This window comes from Hyaena hyaena, unplaced genomic scaffold (assembly GCF_003009895.1).
Source record: "Hyaena hyaena isolate Hyena2069 unplaced genomic scaffold, ASM300989v1 scaffold_475, whole genome shotgun sequence".
Classification (NCBI taxonomy): domain Eukaryota; kingdom Metazoa; phylum Chordata; class Mammalia; order Carnivora; family Hyaenidae; genus Hyaena; species Hyaena hyaena.
The window spans coordinates 1,274,425-1,286,486 of NW_024081109.1; the positions used below are offsets into that span (position 1 = coordinate 1,274,425).

General features: G+C 39.7%; 1 pseudogene; it reads left to right on the forward strand.

Moving 5' to 3' along the window:
* Positions 1-2,971: 2,971 nt before the first annotated feature.
* Positions 2,972-12,062, forward strand: part of LOC120246636 — a 187,398-nt pseudogene continuing 178,307 nt past the window's right edge.

Genomic DNA, 12,062 nt, shown 5'->3' on the forward strand with positions numbered 1-12,062 from the left:
TGGCGGTTAAGTGGGAATTCTTTCAATGTCTTACTCTTCCACAGAGCCCTTGCCATCCAGCTTTGGTGCCATTGTGGATGCCATTTCCTTTTCCTGAAGCTGAAATTGGCACCAGTGTTTGTGGGCTCATTTCCCTCATGAAACACTCTTGTCCATTATTCTTGCTCCTGCCTCTCCTCTCTCTTCTGCTAGTTCTCCCCCTTCACGTTCCAGGCGCACTCAAGTTTTCACTCATTTCGACCTGGACCATAGTGGGATACAAATGTGGGTGAGGACTCAATGATTCAGTCAACAAACATGGAATATATGCTCTGTGCTGCAGGTTCTATTCTGGGTTCTGGGAATCTACTCATGGACCAAACAAATATGGACTCAATGCACATGGAACTTACATTTTAGATGAGAGAGATATACAGAAGACAAGCAAAGAAGAAATCAATAACAAGACAACTTTTGGTGAATATTAGAAGGAAAGCATCACCAGATGATGCGATTTTTGTACTGACAGTATGTAGGTTGGTTGGTGTGTGTCTGAGTATACAAGTAGGTGTGTGTATGTATCTTGCACTTTTACTTTGGACCTGATAGTGTATGAGTTTTTCATTTGTTTGATTTTTGCATCCAATTAGACATCCAACTACATTTTCCTCATGAGGGCTGAGTGCCCTGGACACATTCTGTAACAGGGAAGCGAGGGAATCTGAAAGTCATGCAGTGGGCTTATCTGTCCGGGGCAGAGAAGGACCTGGGTCTCTGACAAGTGAGAGAGGCACTCTGCTCCATCAGAAATGCCCCCACCAATGGCAGGTTACCTTATGTGATTCCTGGTAGATTCCTGGTTTGTTTCCCTCCTCTGTCTTTCTTGATGCAGATCAAGCCATAGATTCTGTTTGGTCAAAAAGAGAGTCAATTGGTAGGTGCCTGGGTGGCTCAGTTGGTTAGGTGTCTGACTCTTGGTTTTGGCTCAGGTCATGATCTCACGATTTGTGGGTTCAAACCCCACATCAGGCTCTGCACTGACAGTGTGGATCCTGCTTGGGGTTTTCCCCTCTCTCTTTCTCTCTCTGCCCCTCCCACACTTGCACTGTCTCTATAAATAGATAGATAGATGATAGATAGATGATAGATAGATAGATAGATAGATAGATAGATAGATAGATAGATAGATAGATAAAGAGAGTCAACTGGACCTGGAGGTGGCCAGCAGCAGAAGAGGGGTGGCCACTGTTCCTCACCCTACGTTTCCGCCCTAGCAAATGCTGGGTGAGATTAGTCTGTGTCTTCAGCGTTCACCCTGTCGGATTCTGAATCTATAAATTGTCACTGCACATAATCAAGTCTTCTCCATGTAGGTCCCTGTTGAGCTGTGTATCTTTGCCATTTGTCATCTATCTTATCTCTCTTTGTTAATCATGTCCTCCTTTTCCTTGTGAGTTAAGGCTCCTGTTCCTGTCCAAATACCTGCAGCTTCTTTTTATGGGGACTTTCAGTCTCTCTGGAGTTTTACTGAAGGGAAAAAGGAAACTTTTCATCCTCTTGGTGACCCCTGTGTAATTCTTGGACTGTCTGATTTTTTTTTAGCCAATAAAGGTGGCAGAATTAGGACCCTGTCAAGTCCTGCTTTTATTCCTGGGGGCATTTTGAGGAGATAGCTTTTCCCGTTCCACTGCACATGCCATGGGCAAGCCAGGAAAGGGCTGCTGGCCAGAGACTGCTGTGGGAAGTTGTGGTGAAACCAATGCTTTCACCTGTTCTTGACAGATGTCATCTTCTGTCAGGGTTGGGGATGTCTTCTAGGACCCCAAACCATCTTGATAAGACTGTCCCTTCTGGCTGGAAGGCACCTAATTTCCATATTTTGCTGCAATTCCCCACATCTTCATGCACATCCTCTATCTCCCCTCTAGGCCTTTTAATTTATTAATAAGAACTATTTTAAAGTTCCTATCTGATAGTTTCAACATGTGGGCTGAGTTCTGTGGTTTCTGATCCATCAATTGCTTTATTTCTTGTCAATGAGTCTTTTTTTTCCTCGCTTTTTTTTTTTTTTTTTTGGTGTGCTTTGTAATTTTTAAAGGAATATCAGGTATTGTGGTTGTTTTTTTTTTTTTAAAGGGTACAATTTGCACTTGGAAATAGGCATGTCTCTTCTCTGTCAGCCCCCGTGAGGGTGGGAGTCAATGTGGTCTGTAACTGGGCTGGGTTTGGGATTTGTTGGTGTTTGTCACCTTCAGTGTGCCACGGATTCCCAATTTCTCCAGCCTCTGGCTGCTGCTCGTGGCTGCTAAGCGTGGAGCCTGAGGGCTGGAGGCTTGTTCTCAGCTCCTGCAGAGTCTCAGCATTACCCAGGCCAGCGCCCCTGAACTGCACCCTTGTGTCCCCCCAAGGGGTAGACTACCAAGTCGGGTGCTGGGCACAGTGCTGAGAGTAGTGGCGGGCTTTTCTTGGGTCTCTTCTTCCACCTCAGTTTTAGGCAGGCCTGTGCAGCTGGGCCTCAGGGGTGGCTCTTTCTCAGCCTTCTGGCTTTCCTCCTGTGGCAGCCACCCTCTGCCTTGTATTGGAGGAGCGTCTGGATCTGGGGCCAGTTATCTGTTCCTCTCTTCCCCAACAACACACTTCTGCTTTGTGGCAGTACGGGGACTATGGGCCCTCCCACAGCCATAGATGGGGATTTATTCCATAGCACCCAGGTGACTGGGCCTTCACTTGGGTACAGGCATTGGGAGTGTTTCTTGCCCGTCAGCAGCAGTATTTGGCATTTCCTTCCACTCTTCCCCCAGAGGCCATGTTCCTAAACCTGTAAGTTGGATGGGGCGTCTTCCTGGAAGACAGCTTTCTTTCCTTTAAAAACTGGTCTGTGAAGGAGTAGTATCACACCTGTGCTCCAACAAGGTGGCTCTCTCGGGTCTGCCTGACTCCCACATTCTCTTGTGGATCCTACCCTCCGCCCCCCCACCCCCCCCGGCCCGCCATGGATGCTGGCGAAAAAGGGAAAGGTGAGTGTGTAGTGTTGGCATCAGCCTATTGAGAGTGATGCATTGGCAAGAAATGGTGGAAGCACTCTCCTGGGTCCACACTGCTGTGGCAAACCCCCACAGGCATCTCCCTGACACGTTGCAACTGGACTGTCCCTTGCAGTCTTACTATGATGGCAGGATGTGCCTCTGCAACGACCATAAGGAGACTTTGAAGAAAAAGGATCTATTATTAACAAGTCCTAAGGATACGTAGCAAGCCTCAGGACCATGTGATGAGATCATAGGTAAACAGAGCGAGGGACACAGCTCTGGGGCTCTGTCCTTATCGAGTCAAGTGTGGGGTGCCGAGAGCATAAGAATGGGAATTAGGGCACAGGAAGGGAAAAGTCAGATGGCACTCAGTTTTATGGGTGGCTTTCTAAGAGCAGAACTTCACAGATGGGACAGCCTGGTTTCTTACCTAGGTGTTTAAGGAGTAGCTGTGTCACACAGCGGAGCGATATGTTTATTCGAGATGGAGGTCTTTGAAATGGATGCCCCAGCAATCACAAGCTTGCTGTCAGGCACTTAGACTACAGTTAAAAAAAAAAAAAAAAAAAAGCTTCATATCAGGTACTTCCACTATGGAGTAAATACTCCTTTTGTGCCCCAGCTCTAGAGGATTTAAGGCTATCAGATTATCCCACACTCAGTAATGAAGAGTTTGTTAAAATTTCAGTTGTGTTCTTCCTTCATCTTTTCCAGCATTTGGTGTTATTAGTGTTTTGGATTTTAGACATTTAAATAGGTGCATAAAGGTATCTGTTGTTTTAATTTGGAATTCCTTATATGTTTATTTGGCATTTGTATATCATCCTTGGAAAGATGTCTTTTGTTCAGTTTTTAAATTGACTTGTTCATTTTTCTATTGAAATTTTAGAGTTATTTGTAAATAATCTTTACACCCAATGTGGGTCTTGAACTCATGATCCTGAGATCAAGAGTCACATCTCTACCTACTGAGTCAGCCAGATGTCCCCCTGAGATTGAGGTACTCATACATTTTGAATAAGAGTTCTTTACTGAGTATGTCTCTTGCAAATATATTCTCCCAGTCTATGGATTATCTTCTCTTGGCAGTGTGTTTAGCAGAAAGAACATTTTAATTTTAATGAAATGAAGCATCAGTTATTTCTTTAATGGATCGTGCGTTTGGTATTGTATTTAAAAAGTCATCATCAAACCCAATATCATATAGATTTTTTCTGTTTTCTATGAGTTTTATAAGTTTACATTTTACATTTAGGTCTGTGATCCATTTTTAAGTCAATTTTCTAATTAGGATATAATTGACATATATCTTGTGAACTTTAAGGATATAATTGACATATAACTTGTGAACTTTAAGGTGCACAACATGTTTATTTGATACACTTATGTATTGTAATATCATTACCATCATAGCTAACACCTCTATCGTGTCACATAATTATCATTTCTTTCTTGTGGGAACAAATGAGATGTGGACTCTTAATATGACGTTTACAAAATAGTATTGTTGACTATAATCACTATGCTGTGCATTAGATCTTTAGGACTTATTTATCTACTAGTTACAAGTTTATACTTTCAAACAACATCTCTCCAATTCCCTGTCACTTCCCAGTCCTTGGTAACCACATTCGACTTCTATTTCTACATAAATAGTCATGTCATCTGCAAAGAAAGACTGTTTCCTTCCTTTTCTGTCCTCCCTCCCTCCTTTTCTTCCTTCCTTCCTTCCTTCCTTCCTTCCTTCCTTCCTTCCTTCCTTCCTTCCTTCCTATGCCTTTTAGTTCCTTTTCGTGTCTCATTGCATTAGCTAGGACTTCCCATAAGATGTTGAAAAGGACTAGTGAGAGGGATGTCTTTACTTTGTTCCTCATTTTAGTGTCTCACCATTAAGTATGGTAGTACAGGTTTTCTGTAGGTATTCTTTATCAAGTTGAGGAAGATCCCCTCTATTCCTTGTTTGCTGAGATGAATATTTTTTAAACAAGCATTCTCACCCCTGGTGTCATGGAAATGATGATCTAGGCAGGTGTAAAGAAAATTACAAAAGCTGTATTAGAAGTTTGATTTTCTATTTGAAGTTTATACTTTGTTGACTGTGTTATGCTATATCTTTTAGACGTCTTTTTCCTTGGTAACAAGGAGCTAAACTATGGTCAAGAGCAGCTTTTTCAAATCTGGGTTGTGGGAAGTAGTAGGAGTAGTGAAGAAAAGAAACATGTAAAAAATGAGATTTTGTGTTTCATGTCATGAATCAAAACTCAAATAATCTTTAGACGAGGGTAGGCAATACTTTCTGTATGCATGTCACTAGTAGAATAAATAAATTCAGATGAATCAAGTAAGAAAATCTAAATGAAAAATTCTTCCCCAGTCAAGCAAAGAAATAAAAATTGCTTTATTTGAAACTGCTAGTCATTTAAGGGCATAAGAGACAAAAATGTAGAGTGTGAATATTGAAGAAACCCTTCAAAGTAACAAAGTAAAACGTAATGGAAATGCTCTTTCATAAAAGCAAAGCCCTTTGTGCTGCTTCAAAATTTATTTTCTCTGTAGGTTTCATAAAACCTTTATTTTGAGACTATGAATTTTATGGAAAGGGCATTAATATTTACTCAGTGATAGCAAAGATAAGTGGATTTTATAAAAAGATTATATACCTTAAATATCATTAAATTGCATGTCTGCAGCAAAAGCTTACCGATTTTTTTCTCTATTAATACTTTGTAAACATTTACTTTGTGAACATTCACTAGGGGGCACAAGGAAGCCAGTGATACAGAGAGACAGGGAAAAATCATGTACTTAGGCCCACGTTGGGTAGGCTTACCTGTTATGAAGTTGCCCCTAAAAGAATCTCATGGAAAACTCTGAATTGAAAGTACTGGGGTCTACAAAGATTAGAAGGTACCACCGGGTGTTCACCTCAGGTGCACATCTGGGCTGCATGTAATTGACATTTTCTGCTTATAAGAGAAGGTATTTCCATCCATATTGTAAAATTTTAGTTGATATAAATATATAAATGGGATATATAATCAATTTGCAACACTATTGTTAGGGATTAAATTCGAAGTATTGCAAGGATCAGTTGTTATTTGAAAAAAATTATTTCTTAAATATAATATCACAAAAGTAATCTATAAGACCCAAAAGCTTGTTCACATTCTTAATTAGCACTTCCTACTTTCTTTTCTAGGTGAGGAATAAATGAAGAAGATAGGCTGGTAGTGGATTACAATTTTGTGTTTAGTTATGGTGAGCTTAATGAATGTCGAAAATAGACAACAATATCATTAAATCATATTACTAAACTAAGTAATGCTGCATTTACAGATACTCCATTAAAAAGCTTTTCATGACCCCCTGCATTGGGCTCAGTGCCTTTACAATAGGCCCTGGTCCTCTCTTATCTGTACTTACCATATCAAACACTTATATCTTGTAAACACAGTACCTGGAACACAGGAAAAGCTCAATAAATGTTACGTCTTAGCTATTATTATTATTATTAAAATATTTGTTGAATGAATATATCTTAATTAAACTCTCTGAAGCCAGTACTTCCCTATTTTGGATTGTTGATATTGCTGTTGTATGGACATTTCTCAGACTTTGTTACACAGAATTGGCAACATGGTAAAATAAGATAGTTGAATATGGAGGAAACCCAGACACACTATTTCTATGTGAAACTTGGAATTAGTCAAATAGCCACTAGCCATTCTTTCAATGCAGTGTGGGGCTTGATTTTTGTTTGAGCAAGTTACCCCATACAAGCAAAGATTAACTTGTAGATTTTTGCCTCATAGAGATACAAGTAATTTTCGTCAGTTCACTAGCCTCTCCAGAGATTTTGGTCAATGGCCTGTTGGACATAAACCAGTTTTATATCTGACACAGCAATTTTATTCTAACATTTTCTTGTCAAACAGCCTTTAGACATAAGCTACTTTTTAAAAATAAGATGTTTAAATCCAAGTTAGTTAACATGTAGTGTAATAATGGTCTCAGGAGTAGAATGTAGTGATTCAGCACTTACATACAACACCCAGTGCTCATCCCAACAAGTGCCCTCATTAATGTCCTTCACCCATTTATCCCATCCCCCCACCCAACATCCCTCCAGCAACCCTCAGTTTGTTCTCTGTATTTAAGAGTCTCTTATGGTTTGCCTCCCTCTGTTTTTATCTTATTTTTGCTTCGCTTTCCTTATGTTCATCTGTTTTGTTTCTTAAATTTCATATATGAGTGAAATCATATGATATTTATCTTTCTCTGCCTGCCTTATTTTGCTTGGCATAACACATTTTAGTTTCATCCACGTTGTTGCAAATGGCAAGATTTTATTCTTTTTGATCATGGAGTAACATTCCATTATATATGTATACCATGTCTTCTTTATCCATTTGTCAGTCAATGAGCATTTAGGCACTTTCCATACTTTGGTTATTGTTGATAGTGCTGCTATAAACAACGGAGTGCATGTGACCCTTTGAATCAGCATTTTTGTATCCTTTGGATAAATACCTAGTAGTCTGGGCCATAGGGTGGTTCTATTTTTAATTTTTTGAGGAAACCTCATACTATTTTCCAGAGTGGCTGCACCAGCACTGCTGGCAGGAATGCAAACTGGTGCAGACATTAATTCTTAAGTGCTTTTGGATTTGGCTTAACATCTTACTGTCTCCTTCAGTGATTACTTAAAAATTTTGTTTCACATATGTTCATTCTATATCCACATGAGAATAATGATTTTACATTTTTTAAAATTATACTGTAACACAGTGCAGTTTGACAACATTTTAGGAAGTTGTGAATCTCAACTCTGACAGTTATTGAGAATTTTCCCTGTTAATCTGAGCACCGTTGCATATATAGGACGCTACTCGACAACATGTATGTAACTGATTTTCTTTGATGAGTTGTGCATAACAATTAGAAGTTAAAAGTGGAGATATGACAGATTCAACATTTGTTGACATTCGAACAACCATGATGGCATAAATGTTTTTAGTTTAATTCTCCTGGGAAGAGCTTTGGAAAAAAACAGAAGCCAGTAATAACAGTAACAGACTCACAAGACTTGTTACAATTCCTTTGTCCTATAAGAGAGCAACATCTTTCTTCTGTGCTAGTAACCACCCCTGATTTATGCTCATTTTAGCTCACAGTACTGATGTTGGAAACAGTATATTTCGAAACAGTATCTGAAGGCATCTTTGATTTTGGCCCTTATTTTATATCATTTTACTTTGTTTTCTTTTATGTTATGTTATTTTATTATATTTTATCGACAAAGAGAGCACGAGTAGGGGTAGGGACAGAGGGGGGAGAGAGAATCTTAGCAGGCCCCACACCGTGTGTAGTGCCCAATGCAGGACTCAATCCCACACCGTGAGACCATGACCTGAGCCAAAATCAAGAGTCAGACACTCAACCGACTGAGCCACCCAGGCACCCCAGGCCCTAATTTTAAATGATTTGTTCAAATATGAAAGATAGTAACCAAACTAAAGTCTAGATTTGGCTTAATGGTGGCAAAGGAACCTTTCTGTTTAAAAAGGCACAGTTTTAGAGAGGCTCCATTAAGCAAGTTGAGAATCTCAAGTCTTCTATCAAAGAATACACAGTAACTAATGAAAAAAGAGAGAGAGAGAGATTTAGATTTTCCTGAAATATTTATGACTGTCAGAGAACTTTGCAGGATGAATGTGGGATTTTTTTCCCCCCAGAACCTAACACTTTAGCATTTATTATAGCTAGAAAATAATTTTTTTAAGTTTGTTTTTTTTTTTACAAAGACAGAGACAGGGTGAGTGGGGGAGGGGCAGAGAGAGAGGGAGAGAGAGAATCGCAAACAGGCTCTGAGCTGTCAGCACAGAGCCCGATGTGGGGCTTGAACTCATGAAACTGTGAGATCATGACCTGAGCTGAAACTAAGTCCAACACTTAATCACCTGAGCCACCCAAGCACCCCTAGATAGAAAAGTATTTTGATTATATGAATCTATTAACATTATCTACTTTATCATCAGAACATTCTGGCAGGCCAAGAAACAGATACATCTCATATCTAACACTCAGTTACTTTTTCCCACTCTGTGACTTAGTCATAGGTTTGACATTTGCCACCATAACCACTGAACATTTAGTTCCAAAGATACAAATGATAATGTGCACTGATTTCTATAAATAGAAGCAAATATCTCAGAAACACATCCTCTGGCATGGTTTATATCATATGTATTTGAAAATATTGAGATTATGATTATATATGTACATATTTATACATACACACAATAGTTTGTATGTAAGTATTTTTAAGAGCTGAGACTCTGGCTAAAATAGTGTATTGCCCAGTACTTAAACATTTTTATAATAACACATTTTCTATGATTCTAAAGGAACTTAAATTTCATAATGTCTCTAGTCAATGTTACATGTTTGAGCATCATTACTTTGTTATACTTACATTGACTTACCAGTTAACAAAGACATTTCCTAAAATATCCGATAAGTAAGCTTTTAATATATGTGAATATAAACAACAGGATGTTGTAAATAGTGGGGAAGACTCTACTGTACCCCTGCTTACTTTTGCTGTTGTTTCCCAAAGGTGAAAGGACATTACCTTGTGGGGTACAGTACAGGGTAGGAAAGTTTCTGACCAAAAGAAAATGACTTTAAAGGGAAGAAAGGAGGCCACAGTCAGCCATGATGACACAAAGTTCTGACAGGCAAATCATGAGCAGAAATTTTAGGTCATTTCCCAGAGGGAGAAGGACATTTCAGCTAAGAAAGGAAGGCAGGAAAATCATGTGGACTGAGCGTGCTGATTCGCCTGGCACAAAATAATCTTATCTAGAAAGGAACTAGATTAGAAATCCATTTTTATATGTAGTTTTATATGTAAGAGGGTTAACCAACAGTACTCCCCAAGAAAATGATTGTACCTCACTACAGCAAAATGTCTAGAGAAGTCTAACATTCAATCATTCAGATTCATAATATCAAATATCTTGATATAGCCAACATGCAGATGTTAGGCAATATGTGGATCAGATATCCAGATAGCCATCTAATTTTTTAAAACTCTCATTTGGGGCTGGCTAGGTGGCTCAGTCAGTTAAGCTCAGATCATGATCTTGTGGGTTCAAGCCCTGTGAAAAACTCTGTGCTGACAGTGTAGAGCCTGCTTGGGATTCTTTCTCTCCCTGTCTCTCTGCTCCTCCCCTCTTCATGCTCTCTCTTTCTCTTTCTCTCTCTCTCTCAAAATAAACAAATGAACTAAAAAAATTTAAAAACCCTCCTATTTGGATATTTTAATATTGGCAATGAGCTCAAAGGAATGAAAATGGCTGAATGTATCCATCTCTTAATTAACTAATTCATTCATTCATTCATTCATTCAACCAGTACATATCTGAGGACTTGCAATGTGCTAGATCTGAACAGCATACTGAAGACACAGAAGTGAGCAAGGCATGAAACCTATACTGAGTTCATATCCATTAACTGAACATTCCTTTTCTGCTCCTCTGTATGGTGCTGACCACTAGGGGTACAGAAATATAAGAAAAGGCTCCCCTTTGCAGAGAGCTCGTGGTTTAATGGTGGACATAGACACATCCAAAGCAGGCCAAATGTTCTACCATTAAGGCGAGCATAATAAACCCTGGGAATGAATCAGGAATTACCTCTGTGACCATGTTTTATCTTAACAGCACCTGAAACAGTGTTCCGTTCAATCAGAAAGAAGCACTTGATAGCATTAAGCTGAGTATGTTTTATTCATCTGTTGGTTTATAGTCAAGCATTTATCTTAGAGGTGAAAGTGTCACTGAGATCCCACGAGGCCTTTTATTAATTGAATAGTTAAAGAAAATGGAGAGAAACAAATTACAAAGTAAATGATTAGACATCATGAAATTTAAATATGGCTTTGGACGTATAAACAAGAATTTGAGCAGAAACAAAACAACATCGGCAACCCCCATCCCCCACCAATTCCCTACATTTGAACCATTTGTTTCCCTAAACCACGTGTGGCTGCAAACTGGGGTTTCCTGGTGGTGCGCCGGCCACCTCTGGAGCCTCCTCTTTGCGTCCCTTCCCTCTTCCTACCCTCAACAGCAGCCTTTGTCAAGTTGAGATCAAAAACGTGCATAATTTTGGACATAAGCTGCACAGTTTCAGGACAATTATATAAGCCCTGTATAACCCAGTGGATCCAGAGCCTTTTCTTGATTGAGTATCCAGAATTCTGCTTTCATCTTTAGTTGTACTAAATTTCTTTCTTTCTTTCTTTTTTTTTTTTTTTACAAATAGTTTATTGTCAAATTAGTTTCCACATAACACTCAGTGCTCATCCCCAAAGTGCCCTCCTCCATGCCCATTCCTCCTCCCCCCCACATCCATCAGTCCTCAGTTTTTGTCAGCATTCAAGAGTCTCTCATGGTTTGCCTCTCTCCTTTTCCCCCACCATTTCTGCCTTTCTTCTCCCCCTTGTTCCTCCGTCAAGTTCCTCCTAATCCTCCTACACGTGCAAACATATGATATTTGTCCTTCTCTGCCTGACTTATTTCGCTTAGCATAACACCCTCAAGGTCCATCCATGTTGCTACACATGGCCAGATTTCATTGTTTCTCATTGCCGTGTAGTATTCCATGGTATAGATAAACCACATCTTCTTGATCCATTCATCTGTTGATGGACACTTAGGCTCTTTCCATGTTTTAGCTATTGTGGAGAGTGCTGCTATGAACATTGGGGTACATGTGCTCCTATGCCTCAGCATTTCTGTATCCCTTGTGTAAATTCCTAGCAGCGCTATTGCTGGATCCTAGGGGAGTTCTATTGTTAGTTTACTGAGGAACCTCCACACTGTTTTCCAGAGGGGCTGTACCAGTTTATATTCCCACCAACATTATAGGAGGATGCCCGTTTCTCCACATCCTCGCCAGCATCTAGAGTTCTCTGATTTGCTCATTTCAGCCACTCTGACTGGCGTGAGGTGGTATCTCAGTGTGGTTTTGATTTGTATTTCCCTG